General features: G+C 38.4%; 1 long non-coding RNA gene and 1 pseudogene across 1 annotated transcript in view; both read right to left on the reverse strand.

Moving 5' to 3' along the window:
* The window catches only part of LOC132117662 (uncharacterized), a 150,746-nt gene that overhangs the window by 13,615 nt on the left and 118,966 nt on the right, over window positions 1-18,165 (reverse strand). The window lies entirely within an intron of this gene.
* Window positions 699-17,584, reverse strand: LOC132118644 (fibronectin type III domain-containing protein 7-like; annotated as a pseudogene).

Consider the following 18,165-nt stretch of genomic DNA (forward strand, 5'->3'; position numbering starts at 1 on the left):
CCTTTACAGAAAATCCACCCCACCTCATTTAAACTAAAAATATGGAAACAGAAACAGACACACATTATTAATGCAGGGGATGAATTTTACTGTCAAACTATAGATGTTCATTTGTTCATGGATTTGACAAAAAACCAAGGGAAGTTTAATTAACTTAAATAGGTTTCCCTCAGAGGCACCGCATACTGTAGGGGAGTTCAAATTCAATTACCATTCAGACAGATCGTTTATTTATTTATTTATTTATTAAATTTAGGAAATTACTGTTAGTTTCATTTTATGTTTGTTTAAACTATTCCTGGAAACTGATGTATAGATGTAACCACTGTCATATTCCTTTTTTTTTTTTCAATGTGAGATGTCCGGATGTCGCTGAGAACGAAATGTTCTTTCATAACATAACTGCTTCACCAAAATAACTTTTTAAAGTTACTATCAATTGCTTTTCAAGTGGAGAGTTAAATAATAGGACACACAAGATCATGAATTGTCTTTAGTGAAAATCCCTGAGATAACATTATAGGGATCCCTGAAAATTAAGTTTTTGTGTGTTTACGACATTGTAATAAAAAGACTGCAAATTCCTCTGAAAAATTCTCCCATTAAACTAATTAAACCATATTACTTGATTGACATAAATTACATTACATCTTTAGAGCAATTTAAATATATATATGTGTGATTGGACAGTTTTGAATGCTGACTAATTACGTTATTCAGGTAATTATATTCAAATGAGTTCACTGCCTGACTTTTGAAGCCAGTGCACACAGCAAAATTATTTAGTTCCAAAGCATTCATTTTTTTTCCTGGTTTGGGGACGGTTTTTTGAAGGATCCAGTCATCCAATATTATCAGAAGCTGTAAAAGAGAAACCAAAGTCAAAGTTATTTAAAATACTGTTTTTGTTTCAGTAGTATGGTCATGGGTTATCTTCATGACGGCACAGCTGAAAGGTTTGTTTAAGCTGTGCCCTCTACTGTGCAGACATGAATTTGGAAAAAATTGAACTTTTATATATTACAAACAAACAAACAAGCCCAGCACAGATGGAAAAAAGTACAAAACACAAAAGTACCATAACACATAACCTTCCATAAAATGTAATGTAATTAGTTACTTTTTTAGGGAGTAATGCAATATTGTAATGCATTACTTCATTTTCTTGTAAAAGTAACTTTCCCCAACAGTGGTGACTTTTTATCTCACAATTCAGACTTTTTTCATCATAATTTGGATTTCTTACCAATAATTTAATTTAAAGTTCATATCCCGCACTTTTAAGGGAAAAAAGTGAGATAAGTCACAATCACCATTCTTTTTTTTTTAATTTATCCATTCATTCATCTATCCATCCTTTCATTCTCACACCCATCCATTCATTCATCCATTCATTCTCACATTCTTTCATTCATTCTCACATCCATCCATCCAGTCATCCATCGATCTATCCATCCATCCATCATTCATTCTCACTTCCATTCACTCTCACATCCATTCATCCATCGATCTATCCATCCATCCATCCATCCATCCATCATTCATTCTCACTTCCATTCATTCTCACATCCATCCATCCATTCATTCATCGATCTATCTATCCATCCATCCATCCATCCATCATTCATTCTCACTTCTATTCACTCTCACATCCATTCATCCATCGATCCATCCATCCATCCATCATTCATTCTCACTTCCATTCATTCTCACATCCATCCATCCATTCATTCATACATCTATCTATCCATCCATCCATCATTCATTCTCACATCCATCCATTCATCCACCCATCAATCATCCACTTCCATTCATTCATTCATTCATTCATTCTACATATAGAAAGATTATAGACATCCATCCATCCATTCATCCGTCCGTCCGTCCGTTCGTGCGTCTCACACTCATTCATTCATTCATTCTCAAATCCGTTCATTCTCACATCCATTCATTAATCTATCCATTAATTCTCACAAAATAAGCAAATTTGATGTTCAAGTGTTTTGAGAGACGCCTTTCTCTGCGTGAGCCCTGAACACCAGAACACCGCGGTAATGAATTGGGCTCTTTCACATCTTTTTGTTTGTTCAAACTGCGATTTATATTTGTTCGTTCAGGTGCAGGAGGGACTTGGAGGAGAACTTCGCAGAAGAGAGCTCGGTTCAGTGTCGCTGTCCGTGATATGCGACTCTCTCTCTCTCGTACGCACCGAACACAGCGCGCGAGTAACCAGCTACTCTGTTCAGCTTTTCCGCGTCTTGTGTTTGGATGCTTTAAAGTTTAAATCGACAAGCGGTAAGGCTTAAAACACGTGAAAAAGATAAGCTTTCGTGACGATGCGCAGCAGTGGCCCATCAACTGTCCTGAGCATCTTTTTAGGCTGGCCTCAGCCAGTCGGTTATATAAAATATCAAGGTGAAAGTCATCATAGCTTGCTTCGTATAGACCCAGCTCCCAACCCAACTTTGAGAATAGATTAACGGCGATATTTTTTTTATCGCCCAAGTCTCACGTTAACGCAGCACGTTAACGCCGATAACGACCCACCACTAATATATATATATATATATATATATATATATATATATATATATATATATATATAGTTTTATTCTCAAATTAAATTTAAGTTTATTTAAAAGTTTTTAAATGCTGCCACTTTTTTCTTGTCACATCATATTTGTGTCACTGCAAAACAATTATTTTACTATTAACCGAAGCAATACTGCAACAATATAATTTATTGGTGCAGTAATTCTAAAGTTCCCAGTGAGGAATAACGAAAAAATAAAACTCATACAGTAAATTATTACAGATTTTTTTATTTTTTTTGGTGTGTGTTTCTTGTGTGAACTACCCTTTAAGTCTATAGCAGATTCCTGGTTTGTAGATGTGATGTGACTCTGACAAGAGAAGTGTATTATATTGGACTTTACTGTTCATTAGTCTGTTATAGGACTGGCAGTCCTGTGCTCAGAGAGGAAGGACTCGCTCTATTGTGTTTAATGAACACACGTGTTTGTAATGACCGTACCTCACTGTTTGAAGGACATCCATCCCATCATTATCTTTTTCCTTGATAGAGCACTGAGAGTAAAGAGAGGCTTCAATTAAGTAGTGCCAAATATGTCATGTCCTCAGTTTTGAGGAACAGAGCATTATGATACTTTATATGGATGTTTGCCTTATTTTTGATATGACATCAGCATTTTATTCAAATCAGATTGAAATGTAGATGTTCTCAGTCTTACCCAATCCAACACTGCTGCCCACACATGTGACTGAAAGACAGAACATACCATAAAAAACATGTATTTTTAAAGTAATTTCAGTTATTTACTGTTGAATCACAACAGATATTCTGAACAGTGGCCCAAAAATATTCAGACCGGTGCTGTACTTACAAAAATCTGAATGTCACTGCATTATATGATAAAATAGCAAAGCAAGTGGCATTTGTTTGAAAGAAAGATAAACAAACATTTTACACAAAAGTTTGATAAAGAAAGACAAAAAGAATTGTCACACATCTGGTTCAGTGTTCATGTGATTTGTTTCCTTTTGGTTTGAAATTTTATCTAATGCAATGAAAAGGCAAAAAAAAAGGGCTGCTGCACTGAACTTAATTACCTGAATACAGCCTGCTGTTACAGAACTGGACCTTGCTTCCATCTGGATTCAGTGGTGCGATGACCACTGTGTAGACCTGACCGCACACAATCTCTGATACAGTGCATGTGTAGCTGCCGGGATCTGGGCTGCAAGTGTGAGTCCTGCCGCTTCCGGTGACTTCTGCTGTGTATTTAGTGAGGGCACTGCTGGACCTCCAGCGCACAATCAGCGTGTTATTGCTTCCTCTATAGAGACGGATGCCTGAGGGACAGCACTGACCTTCAGAGAGATGGGAATGTTTGATGAAACTTCACACTTAACATGCTACAGGTGACATTTATTACTGGCAAAATTGTATAAATGCTGCATTAACTACAGTACAACAATGCCAACATATCTATTTGGCTGTTGACGAACATTATTTCCCTATCAAAAGGTAACTCCGGTTGTGTCGTCACTGAAGACTGTACGGGGAAACTCCTGTGAAACAGAGTAAACTCTATGTTCATTGCTGGGTATGCTCTCATGGTATAATAAATTTATACCTAATTATGCTACCGTAGTTGAACCCTTACGTGCATGTCTCTGCCAAGAGGGTCAATTTCAGTGGAGTGAGGAAACGGAGAACTGATTTGTCACTTTGAAGAAATTGTTGGTTGCCAGTCCAGCATTAGCATTGTACGACCCTAATTTGCCATCCATTATCTCTACAGATGCATCAGATTATGGTCTTGGTGCAGTGTTTACCCATATTCACCCAGACAGCACAGAGCGGACAGTCACTTTTGCCTCCAGATCCTTAACTCAGACTGAGAGGAAGTATGCAACAGTGGAGAAAGAGGCATTGGCATGCGTGTGGGCGGTGGAAAAGTGGAGGACCTATCTCTGGGGGTGTAAGTTTACACTACGAACTGACCATCAGGCTCTAACGACACTTCTCTGTACAAAAGGAGCAGACAGGGCGGGAATGCGCATAGCTAGATGGGCTGCACGCCTGTTATGCTTTAATTATGACGTGGTTTATCGTGCAGGTTTGTTGAACTGTACAGCTGATTGTCTTTCAAGACCACCCTTGCCATCTACCACAGACTCAGACTCGGATGCAGAGCCTGAGCTAGTTACGTTGCTGTCAATGTCTCTTACATCAGTGACTCCAAAGGAGTTTGAGTGTGCTTCTATGGCCTGTTCTGAGCTTTCTGCCCTGCGTGCTCAGATTGAAAAGGGTTGGCCAGTTTCAGCGAAAGCCCTGGATTCCTCGCTGCAAGCATACTTCCAACTGAGACATGAACTTTGCATGACTAACAATCTAGTGTTCAGGGGTTCACGGGGGTTCACAACGAGTATCAATCCGTCAACACAAAATGAAGCAATAATCTGATGCGAAACGAGGGGCTCGGGTGTCTACATTTCAGGTGGGGAATAAAGTGCGTATACGCAAACCAACGCATGTTCCCAAAGGACATTCAAAGTTCACACGGCCAGTGGAAATGGAGAAGCAAGTGGGTCCAAGCACGTACAGATTGGCAGATGGAAGACTGTGGCACTCTTCTCACTTGTCTTTGGTTCCAGAGGTCTTGAAGTCGACCTCAGATCAGTCTGCTGTTGATCTTTCAGTTGGAAATGTTACGAACACGGAACAAAGCACACAAAGACGTTTTGGTCGACAATGCAAACCACCATTGTGGTTGAAGGACTATGAAACTACATAATGATGTACAGTGGTTTGAATTACTGACTGAAGTTAGGTAAAGCCAGTTGGAGATTGAATATAGTCATGTTATGATTCTGTAATAACAGTTGTTTAACTACTGTAAAGGAGCTTATTGTAATAAGGCCAAAAGCTTACATTTATTTGTTCATATCAAAATTTAGAACTATTTTGAGTTAATTGGTACTACGTGATATTGTTTATGTAATGGGGGAGATGTGGTGTCCTGTTATTCAGTATAACACTTACTGAGACCACTAGGGGGAAGTAGCATTTTAAGAGGGAGAGGGGAAAAAGAAGAGAAATGAGCACAAGTTGTGTGTGTTTAAAAAAGTGAGGAATAAAGAAACACATGTAACCCGTTCACCTGTTGCACCTGGCTTCGTTTTGATAATTAGAACACAACACGTTATTTTCTATAACATTTGGTATTATTTTATGCTCTTGAGGCATGCATTTTTTGACATATTTTTCACTGGACACTGATTCTGTGTTTTTGTGTTAGTTCTACCGTGCCATCACGGTCAGTTCTGAGGACGTACTGGCAGAGAATCCATGGTAGGTGCACTCCGCCTTGTGTCCGGTGCGACTGATGGCTTCCAGAGAGACCGTGTAGTTAGTGCCACAGGTGATGCATCCCATCACGCATTCTGTTTCCATAGTGTGACACTGTACATGGCTGCGTGGTGAAGACAGAGAGGCGATGTACTTCTGGGCGCCGTTAGCGGGCATCCAGGTCACGTTGGTCATGGCCTGGGTCACATGGCTCACAGTGAGATTGTCTGGACAACAAGGTGCTAAAAAAATAAAACAAATAAAGTCAACTTTTAAACTTATACTGTAAATGTGTAGGTAAATGCAAGACAGCATTCTTATAGAATAGAATAAGTGACCAGGAAGTACACAAGAGACTTGCCTCACATTTGATTTCAGTTGTTTTCTGTTAGCATGTTGCTAAACTAATGCCACCATGAGCTTAAGCATACAGCACATACTCCACAAATGCCATTACAGTTTCCATTAAAATTAATACAATTCCTTTATATAGATCAGCGATTATAACTAGTAAAACTATTAAAATCACAAATTCTGTGATGGTTTCTATTGTTTATTTTTTCAGAAGGTAACATTTCTACTTGTCTAGTTTCAATCATCTTGAATGTAGCAATAGCCCAGTTGGCTTCATGTCTGTTTGAGAACCAAACCTGTTTCCAGTGGAGCGGTGTAACTGGGCATGCTCTCTCCAGCTGAGGTTGATGCGATGGCACTGACTTCATAGACGGAGCCACAAGGCAGGTTGGACACCAGACAGGAATTGCTGTTTGAATGACAGATGTGTGTGTTGCCCACTGAGCCAGTCACACTGATGGTGTAGTTGGCAGCTGTGTTATCAGAAATCCAGCTAACCAGCACACTAGAACTAGATGTATTAATCTGTCTCACAGCGGTGATCTCAGGCATGCATGGAGCTTTCCAGGAAGAAAGAAAAAGAGAGAGAGTGTGTGTGTAAAGTATATCTGTGAAAGGTTGGATGTATGTTCCACTTTGTGTGCTTGAATTTACCTGTTTCATGTTTTTGAGGACTGCAGGTGAGGTTGCAGCCGCTCATGTCGTTGCAAGGTATGATGACTACACTGTATTTTCTGTTGCAAGTGAGGTCAGAGAGGGCACACCTGGGCGTTGTGTCATTACACAGAATCACTTCATTTGCATCCACAGCACGGGTCTCATACAGATCCGCACCACGCACAGGAGACCACTCCATCATCAGAGTCTCCCATGAAGCTGCGGAAACCGCTGTAAGTTCTGGACAGCAGGGCACTGTGGATAGCAGGTGGAAATGAATAAGGTTTTATGTAAAAAAATGTTTTTATTTAAAACAAATGGTCAGTGAAAAGCAACTATTGCTACTAGGGGGAAGGTCATTCTAGAATAGTAGAATTTTTTTTTAAATAAGCCTGTGAGTGCAACATGATGTCAGCAATACTTATACCTGGTAAAAGTACTGTATATTTTTAATGTGTGTTTCTTTAAGTAATTCACTGGAAATTAGATTGCCATATATTGTATATATGTTGCCATATATGTTCCTGTGGCTCAAGTGGTTGAGCATTGCGTTAGCATAGTAGTGCAAGGTTGTGGGTTTGATTCAGGGAACACATTTTAGGTAAAAACTGTTAGCCTGAATGCAATGTAAGTCACTTTGGATAAAAGCGTCTGCTCAATTAATAAATTTAATTTAATATATGTGACCCTGGACCTCAAAACCAGTCATAAGTTGCATGGGTATATTTGTAGCAATAGCCGACAATACACTGTATTGTCTTGGGTCAAAATTATTGATTTTTCTTTTATGCCAAAAACCATTAGGATATTATGTAACGATCATGTTCCATGAAGATGTTTTGTACATTTCCTGATCAAAAACGTAATTTTTGTTTAGTAATATGCATTCCTAAGAACTTCATTTGGACAACTTTAAAGATGATTTTCTCAATATTTAGAATTTTTTTTGCACACTCAGATTCCAGATCTTCAACATACATGGACAAAACCCCATATTAGAGCATCTTTAACACTCACAGGTGGTGTGGTTGAGGAGAGGTCCCGGTGGACTTTGTCCAGCATGATTGTGTGCAAACACACTCATGATGTACGAGTATCCGCAGTGGCAGTGAAACTGACAGTACAGCTCGGTCGAGTTGCACATCCCCTCGACGCCATCATCACTTTTAATAAAGGTGGTGTAGTACTCTGCATGAGGGACGGTGCTCCACTTCACAGAACAGTTACCGGGCACCAGTTCCTCCACCCAGATGGGCTACGGGGGACAAGGGACTGACAAACAACAGATTAGGCAGTGATGGAGACTCCAAAAGGCAAGATTAAGAGTGAAGCACGACGTGAAGCAGAGTGCCTAAAACACCCTTAGCTGTTATAAATTACAGTAAACCACGGCTTCACGGGACTTATCTACTTTTGAAAGGCCAAATAGCTTTTACTTTCGCCTAGATACAGCATCTCCCTGACATGACTGCTTCAACACTAACTGCGGTTACTGAAACCACATCTCCTTTCTTTGCGTGAACATTTGAGCAGCATTACGCAAACATTTCCACATAGTGACGTAGACATGGGGGCTAGTTTAAATTAGCTGTTTTAGGGGGGTGTGGCAGAGTCTTAACTTTGATAAAGAATATCTCTTTGGATTTGTGACTTTGCAAATTTACAGATGTACAGTATGCAACTTTACAGATCTTCATGCACCAAGAGCTTGCAAAACTCCAAAGAGAAAGAAAATTTTGAAATTGCGTCATATGACACCTTTAAGTCGCTGGGGTATATTTTTAGCAATAGCCAAAAAAAAAAAACATTGTTCGGGTGAAAAATATTGAGTTGTCTTTTATGCCAAAAATCATTAGGATATTAATGTTAATGTTAATGTTCCATTAAGATATTTTGTACATTTCCTACCGTAAATATATCAAAACTCAATTTTTGATTAGTAATATGCATTGTTAAGAATTCATTTGGACAAAGTCAAAGGAAATTTTCTCAGTATTTAGATTATTTGCAACCTCAGATTCTAGATTTTCAAATAGTTGTATCTCGGCCAAATATTGTCCGATCCTAATAAACCATACATCAATGGAAAGCTTATTTATAAAAGATTATCTATAAATGGACTGATGAGGGAGCTTTGTGTTGTGCAGTAACATTACAGTATGTCTACACTAGGATGTCTTAACCTGTTCCTGGAGGGCCGCTATCCTATTAGCTCCAAACCAAACTTTCCTGAAATGAATAACTGTCATTTGGAATTATTGACACACTGTTTTCTTAAATAATGTTTTTCAGTTGCTTTGAGGCAATCTTTTTAGTTTAAAGCACTATATAAATAAAGGTGACTTGACTTGACTTGAACCAGCTATTCCGGGTCTTCAGAATTTACTAGAAACTTACAGGCAAGTGTGTGGGAGCTGGTTCAGGCTGAACTCTGCAGGACGTTCACCATCCACGAGCAGGACTGGACAACCTTGATATACTTAGTAATATACCAGTCCTGCTCTTAAAGTCCCCATAAAATCAAAATTAATTTTTTTTAGCTTTTAGTATTAATATTTTAGCCTTAACGTTATGAATAAGCTGGTGTGTTCCAAAATAATGACAAAATCCGCATTTAGGAGATATAAACATTTAAAACTCACAGTCTCTCACTTCCACTAAAATGGATCATGGATTTCCATGACATCACATCGCACTTCATCTTCTCATCAAATCTTCTGACCAATCAAATGCTCTCTAGAATCTGAAGCCCCCGCCCCCTACACTATAAATACATGCTTAAGCCACGGCTGTCATCGGTCACTTGTTCACAGAATTAGTATTTTCTGTACGGTGAATGGCACGTAGTGCACTATAAAGAGGACAGGGAATGATTCAGACAGTGTAAATATGCTTTCCATTGAGGAAAAAGAAGACTGGTTTCCCACTGTGTCAAGCTAACCACCGCACCCCACACACTGTGCTCCGGTCCAGGGGCACGATAGCATGGTATAAACGAACGCTATTGACTATTTAAAAAAGGGCCGGGGCTGCTTGATATGTCCCCCCTGTCTTCCTGTTTCAGTTAAAATGACGTCAACACATAGAATAACGCTGTGTGTTTCAAAGCATTTCAGGGACCTTTAAAGGCACCCTATCCTGCAATGTGGCTCAAGCCCTGATTAAACAAACTAATCAAGGTCTTTAGAATCATTACAAACTTCCAGGCAGTTGTGTTGGAGTTCAAATTCACAAAGAAATTGGTCCTTCAGAAGAAGAATTGGACCCCCTTGACATTTTACATTAAACTGAGGAAGAAAGTCCTGTTATCGGTGATATGACAAACTTGCATCTGTGAATAGGTTTACTCACATGAAATAATTTGTACTATGTATGAGGGGACACTGTTTCCAGCCTGGTTGATAGCGATCACTGTGACAGAGTTTGTCTCTCCACAGCTCAGAGGAATCAGGAAGCAGGAGTTAGTAGATGAGAAGCAGTTCTGTCCGGCCAAGCTCATGGCAACATACAGCTCTGCACCCTGGGCTTGGTCCCACGACACCACAATACCTGCATCAGGGGTGCTTGTCACCACCAGCTCAATGGACTGAGGAGTGGGAGGACCTGCGGAGACACACACACACACACGCAACGTTTAATGTGTCAGCTATCGCAGTTTTAGCAGTGAAGATTTCCTAACCTCAGGGGGTGCCCATTCCTGCTCCTGAAAGGTCACAGTCTTGCACAGCTTCAAGCATAATTAAACACAACTCAATCAGGTAATCAAGGATTTGGTCCTCTATCAGAAACTTTCATTCAGGGGCTTTGATCAGAATTATTTTTTTTTTTAACTTTGATTAAAAAAGTTATTCATCTAATTTTGTTCTTTAAGACTGATCAAAATGTTTAAAATTCAGTTACATAAAAACGTAGATTATTCTAAACTCAATCCAAAATATAAGACTGATTACATCTTGGTGTACAACTGCGAGTTGGTCAAAATACTAAGACACTGTTGGGCCCCTGGTGTGTTAAACAGAAGCTAAACTCTATGACAAGTTTTGCAGTAGGAGCAGAATTGGACAACTCTGCCTAACATGCTGTACTTGGTGTGCATGCTTTGTTGTCTGATCTTTTACTGACCCCTTTCTTTACCTTAAGTGTTACAGTATTTACAGGTATGACAGAAACTGTATGTACACTGAAAACCCTAATAAGTTGACTGAACTAAATTGATTGAGTAAACTTGTTGCCTCAATTTAATTGAGTAATGGAGTCTCCCAAAACTTACATATTTAAGTTTATTTAACTTGACGGTTTTGTAGACTGTACCTAAATCACTCAGAGGTTTAAATGTTGATACTTGATTCATTTGAAGTCACCATTGTGGTGGAAAGTGTTTGGTTTAGTTGGGATCTTGGTCCAGTTGCAGCTGGGTTGGTGTATTTTAAAACGCTGTTTTTGTGGTGAAAAAAGACAAATTTAAATGAGCTCAGGTGTTATCAGATGTTTTTTGTTGATGAGAAAGTCATCACATAATACGCATTTGAGATCATAAAATAAGTTTTTTTTTTTTTATTTATAACAGGCACCAAGAGCAAAATACTTATTTTGAAGATGGACAAAATGAATGCATTTGAAATATTTTGAGTAAAAGAATCAAGTACTCACACACACAGACGTCTAGATTTAGCATATGCATCACAACAACGGTGACAAACAAAAGAGCTCCATAGCACAAACTAATCCTTATTTTACAGCCTTTTTGTTCTGATTGTCACCATTGATGTGATGCATATCCAAAATCTTGATGTCTGTATGTGACGACGTGATCCGTTTTCAAAAAGTAAGTACATTATTTTATCTACTAGGTTTCTATCCATAAAAGTGAATCCACAGTTGCAGCTATACATTTTATTTTAACTTGTCACCATTACAAGCAAGATGTGCATGTTTGATCTCAACTCTCATTGCCACAATAACAGTACAAGAGCAAGAGACAAGCCAACACCAGCAAAGAGCTGATAACACCTGAGCTCATTTAAGTTTGTCTTTCTTCACCACAAAAACAGTGTTTTAAAATACACTGTTACAGCAGCAAAAGACAAGCTTACACAAGAAGTAACTGGACCAAGATCCCAACTAAACCAAACACTTTCCACCACAATGGTGACTTCAAATGTATAAAGTATCAACATTTAAACCTCTGTTAAACCTCAATAAGAGTTTCTCTAGATGTCTGCAGGAAATAAGGTCACAGAACCTTGTAAGGAGGATCTGTGAACGTCTATATCGGACGTACAGAAGACATAAAAAACAATTTAAAAAAAGACATCATAAAAACATTCTGTCTCCTCAGTGGACGTCTTTTCAACGTCTGCAAAGACATAAAAAGATGTCCACTGGACGTAACTTTGCCCAATGGATTAGGTTGATGTTAAAATACGCAAACAAAGTAATTTTTTGTTAAGTTTACTCAAAAAAGCGCTTGCGATAATTTGCTTTATTTTTTTAAGTTGACAGAACTTTTTTTTTTACAGTGCAGTATAGGGTTTACTGTATTTTCATAAATATTGTGACATTTTGTTAAAAGGTCAAAGTTTAAATATGCTGTTTTTTGTTTTACTTCAGTGTGCAAAAAGTGTGCGGTCAAAAATAAGAACATAATTTTCAGTTAAATTTACATGTTGAGTTAACTTAAATATATAAGTACACTTGAAATTAATACCAAGTTAAGTGAACATAATCGTTTAAGTACATTAAATAAGCACCAAGTTTGGTGAACTGAGTGATTTAAGTACAATCTACAAAACCGTCAAGTTAAATAAACTTAAATATGTAAGTTTTGGGAGACCCCATTAGGCAACGAGTTTACTCAATCAATTTAGTTCAGTCAACTTATTAGGGTTTCCAGTGTATTGGTCTAACGAGTTAAGCAGTAACGTTAGCTGCCATGTTCTTTCTCTCCAAGGAAAACGATTGGGCCACTTCGTCAAATACTATAAGTTGTCGTTTCAATAATCATACCATATCAAAATCACGTACCACAAGGATAACATATTTCACTAGCAGAAATCATGCAAAACAACTTTATATCTACATAACTTTACTCACCTAACATAATACACTAAAATAAACGTCCGCTTGAAATGTAGTTCAGCAACCTAACAGACCAAAAGGATGAATTTTGTAATCCACCAATCAGTGCTTTTGTTCTCTTGTTGCTAGGCAGAATTCCTCCCATGGCCAATCACATTAAAGGAAGAACAGATCCTTTTCCAAAGGATTACTCATGATTTTAAGCTCACAACACTTGAAATCTTAAGTTTATGCATTTTGAAGGTAAATTAGTTAAATTTACTCATATTTTTAAGTGACAGGGCCAAAACGCAAAATTTTAAGTAATGTTTAGTCAACATTACTTGATTTTTTAAGTCAAGACAACATTAGGGTTTACAGTGTATCAAGTGCAACAGTAAACTCCCATTTCCATCTCTATTGTCTTACGTGTGATCTGGCAAACTGTGAAGTCATCTCCAGGAATGTTCTCAGGACTCCAGCCATTTCCTTTAATGCAATATTTGGTTCCTGCCTCCAGGTCTGAAAAGTGAACCTGATTATCTGTGACGTTGAGGCTAATTTTGCTGTACGAGCCATCCTTGATGATGCTGAGACTGTAGAGGACAGCGTGATTCACTGGCTCCCACTTCACCAGAATACTGCTGTTGCTGGGAGAGCTGGTGTTGACCTGAGGAGCGGAAAGGACTGGGGTCCAACAGAAGAGGAAGAAAAGATAATAGGGAGAGATCAGACAGACATCTGCATTGTAACCAAAAGTATTGAATGTAGTGTTCGACTACCGAGCTATGTGATCTAATTCTGATCCTAAATTAATTTAGTTATAAAGGATATGAGGGACATTTGACAGGTGTCAGATGGCTTTATGTAAAAAGAGCAGTACCTATTCCTTGCCTTTCCTGCCTTGTTCTGTTTATTGCTGTCATGTGCTGTCTCATAATTCCCTTTCCTTTCCTGAAAGTCCTGTCTATTCATGTCCTGTTTCATCCTTTACTTTCCTTGCCTTTCCTTTCCTTTCCTTTCCTGAATGTCCTGTCTATCCATGTCCTGTCTCATCCTTTCCTTTCCTTTCCTTTCCTTTGCTTTCCTGAAAGTCCTTTCTATTCATGTCCTGTTTCATCCTTTACTTTCCTTTCCTTTCCTTTCCTTTCCTTTCCTTTCCTTTCCTTTCCTTTCCTTTCCTGAATGTCCTGTCTATCCATGTCCTGTCTCATCCATTCCTTTCCTTTCCTGAATGTCATGTCCTGTCTTGTCCTTTCCTATCGTTTCCATTCATTTCCTTTCCTTTCCTTTCCTTTCATTTCCTTTCCTATTCTTTCCTTTCCTTTCCTTTCCTTTCCTTTCCTTTCCTGAATTTCCTGTCTATTCCTGTCCTGTCTCATATATTCCTTTCCTTTCCTTTCCTTTCCTTTCCTGAATGTCCTGTCTATTACTGTCCTGTCTCATATATTCCTTTCCTTACCTTTCCTTTCCTTTCCTTTCCTTTCCTTTCCTTTCCTTTCCTTTCCTTTCCTTTCCTTTCCTTTCCTTTCCTGAATGTCCTGTCTATTACTGTCCTGTCTCATATATTCCTTTCCTTACCTTACCTTTCCTTTCCTTTCCTTTCCTGATTGTCCTGTCTATTCCTGTCCTGTCTCATATATTCCTTTCCTTTCCTAAATGTCATGTCCTGTCACATCCTTTCCTTTAGTTTCTATTCATTTAGTTTCCTTTCCCGAATGTCCTGTCTATTCCTGTCCTGTCTCATATATTTCTTTCCATTCCTACATGTCATGTCCTGTCTCATCCATTCCTTTCCTTTCCTGAATGTCATGTCCTGTCTTGTCCTTTCCTATCGTTTCCATTCATTTCCTATTCTTTCCTTTCCTTTCCTTTCCTTTCCTTTCCTTTCCTTTCCTTTCCTTTCCTTTCCTTTCCTTTCCTGAATGTCCTGTCTATTCCTGTCCTGTCTCATATATTCCTTTCCTTTCCTTTCCTAAATGTCATGTCCTGTCACATCCTTTCCTTTAGTTTCTATTCATTTAGTTTCCTTTCCCGAATGTCCTGTCTATTCCTGTCCTGTCTCATATATTTCTTTCCTTTCCTACATGTCATGTCCTGTCTCATCCTTTTCTTTAGTTTAGTTTCCTTTCCTTTATTTCCTTTCCTGTCTTGCCCTGCCATTGCCCATTTCCTCTCTCATTCTTTTCGGTTCTATCCCATTCCTTTCCATTCCCTTTAGGTACATTCTGGTCTCTTTCATCACCTCCAGTCACTCTTTTCCCTTCCCTCTCTAGTCGTGTCCATTTCTAGTTCTATCCTGCTCTTCACCTGGAATGTCCTGTCTGTCCCTCTCCTGGTCTTTACTGGTCCCTTCCCTTCCACAGTTTCATTTGTGAACTGGATTCTTTTTTACTAAACCCATAACTGCAACAGTTCTCAGACTGCTTAAGTGGTTTGAAGAAAACACCCCATTGTTCTGTTTTGAATCATGTGCATGACATTCTGTGGATATTTGTGATAGGATTTCACATCGAGCCTATTCTGAGAATTAAGGTCCCTCCCTTTATTTTTTCCTTGGTGACCATCTCAGGTGGAAAACGTGCTACCTTAACAATGACATAAAACTGCTGAGGGCCCTGAGGTGAAGACAGATAATTAATTTTCTGTGCCCAGTCCCTTGAAGAGGGCAGGCCATTTTTCATAGTTCAACTTCTCATATTTTGCCTACAGAGCAAACCCAGATATTGTTACTTATGGATACATGCGTTAGAAACCTATTTAATTGAAAATGTGAACACAAGCTATGCATGCTGCTAAAAAGCCCATGTAGCTTATCCTGATCCTTCTCAGTGAGAGGATAAAGTTACAGCACTGGGTGAGGGTTAGAGAATAGCCAACTCTGTCCCTTCATGAATGGATCATTTATTTGGCCTTGAGGTCAAAGAGGGTGTAGAGAGAGAAGAAGAATATACCTGTCTTAGCCTCCATGGAGAGGGAAGGCTGGCTTCTGCCTGCGCTGTTGATGGACATGACAGTGAGAGTGTAGTCTGTGTATGGCTGGAGGTTGGTGACAGTCCCTGGAGAGCCGGGTACAGAGATCTCTGAGAAGAAAGATCCATCATTTGTCTCAGCACGCAGGATGTAGGAAGTGGCACCGGAGACCAAAGTGAATTCCACAGTGATTCTCTGGCTTTCTTTAGAGGAGGCCATCACAATGGTGGGCACATCAGGAGCTGAAAAAAAGATGAGAATTTTTACAGTTCCATTAATTTCACACATCATAAGTTAACACTGGTAGCCTAACAGACTCAAAAATATTAAACTGCAAGCAAGGTCAATTCAACAAATAAGATGCTAAGCCTGAAATCATGGATTCTATAAGGAAAACCTGGAATTATCGGGAAATTTAAAAATGGTCATTTCCAGGCATAGAAAGATCATGGAAATTTCTTTCTATTTTGAAAACACTTATAACATTTTTTTTTCACACTGAGACGTATTACCTCCTAGATCCAATAAGTACTCTTTAGCAAGCCATGTGATTTCAGTACGCACCAGTGGATCCATCAACAGCAGCATCTGTCAGCATGTTCATGTGGCTGCCCAGGGCTTCGACACGAAATGTGTATGCAGTGTTGGGATTCAGGGAATTAACGGAGCCCATAATGGTGTTTTGTCCAAAGCTGGAAAAGACCACAGGGACTTGAGAGTTTCGGAGAGAAGCTGTTACTCTGTAGGTCAATGCGCCATCATATTGGCTCCAGCGCAACACCGCGCTCTTTGATGTCACCGAAAAAATACTGACAGTTATTGTGCTGCCTGTAAAAGACAAGAAACTTAGCTGTCTGAGGTATTCATTAATGCTGGTTAAATATAACTCAAATCATAATGGAGAACAGTGTATTTACGAGTATGAATTTGAATTTAAACAGATACTGTGAATTTGATCCTGATGAGTAGTACCTGATGCCTGTAAATGAAACAGTTAACTTTTATTAGACGGTAAACATTTATAACAAGTATAACTTGTACATATTGATTGTTTAATTCCAAGTGTTTTTCATAACTGCATTAAATAAAAAATTAGTATTAATGCATTAAAAGTATTAATGCATAACAGAATCATTTATTTTATTACTTTTTTATTCATAGAAATACCATTTCTCTTTTCATTCACATCATCCTATGCTGCATGTGACAAAGTACTTGATTTATGAATAAAGGGAAATGTGAAGTGAATAAATGAAATTACATAACTTACCTGTGAGACTACTCCAAGCAAAAGGACCAGGCCCTTGATTCTCCCGAGGTTTGCCATCTGTTTTCTCTGTTTGAATCCTGATTTCTCTTTTTTAATCTAAACTCTGCACTCTCTTCAGTTTCTTGTGTTTTGGCTGAATATACATGCAGCTTTTATTTAAGCCATCTCAGATACTTTAACCTAACCGCACCTCCTCAGAATAGCTGGCCAATAAGAGCTGGGGATGAGAAGGAGCTAGCCAATCAGAAGTGAAGATGAGACATGCATGTAAACAGATGTAACAGAAGTGTAACTGGAGGAAGAATATAGCCACACAGTCTAATGTCAATAATGCACATTTGTGTAGTTAGTTTTATTACTCATTCTAAAGTGTTACACAGGTATGCTGTCCCTGCCATCTTTTCTTAAAAAACTAAATAAATAAAAAATAAAATAAAAGGAGACACCTCCCCACAATTTACTTTGTGTAATTTAAAGGTGTGTGTGTGTGTGTATAATGCGTTTATACTGTTTTGCGGTTCTTGCAGACGATGATTGTTGTGAGGAGTGCATGGTGAAATTATTCTTTTTACTTTTCAGAAATTTTAATTGTAAATTTGTTATTGAACTTTGATCGTAGTGCGTATCAGGGCTTTTAAACATAAACACCAGTGTTTTATTACAAAATTACATTAAGCATTAATTTTCGGAATAATTTCATTTTAAATTCAGTTTTAAATAACAAATTCGTAAGCAATTGAAGAATGACATGTTTAATGAACTTTATCTTGTTCTCTGGCCAGTAATGGTGGAAATGTAGTTTTTGTAATCCAGACTTTAAAAAATAAACTCGTTCCGAGAAAAAAAAGTAAAAGTGTTGCCGACCAGCCCGGTTTTTTCATCGAAATCACAGTTTTTGTTTTGTTTGTTTGTTACTTATAATTTTCAGAATATATTAAAATAAACATTTTGAGCACGATCTATGCTTGATATGCGTTTA

The sequence above is a fragment of the Carassius carassius genome, chromosome 37 (genome assembly GCF_963082965.1).
Source record: "Carassius carassius chromosome 37, fCarCar2.1, whole genome shotgun sequence".
In the NCBI taxonomy this organism is placed as follows: domain Eukaryota; kingdom Metazoa; phylum Chordata; class Actinopteri; order Cypriniformes; family Cyprinidae; genus Carassius; species Carassius carassius.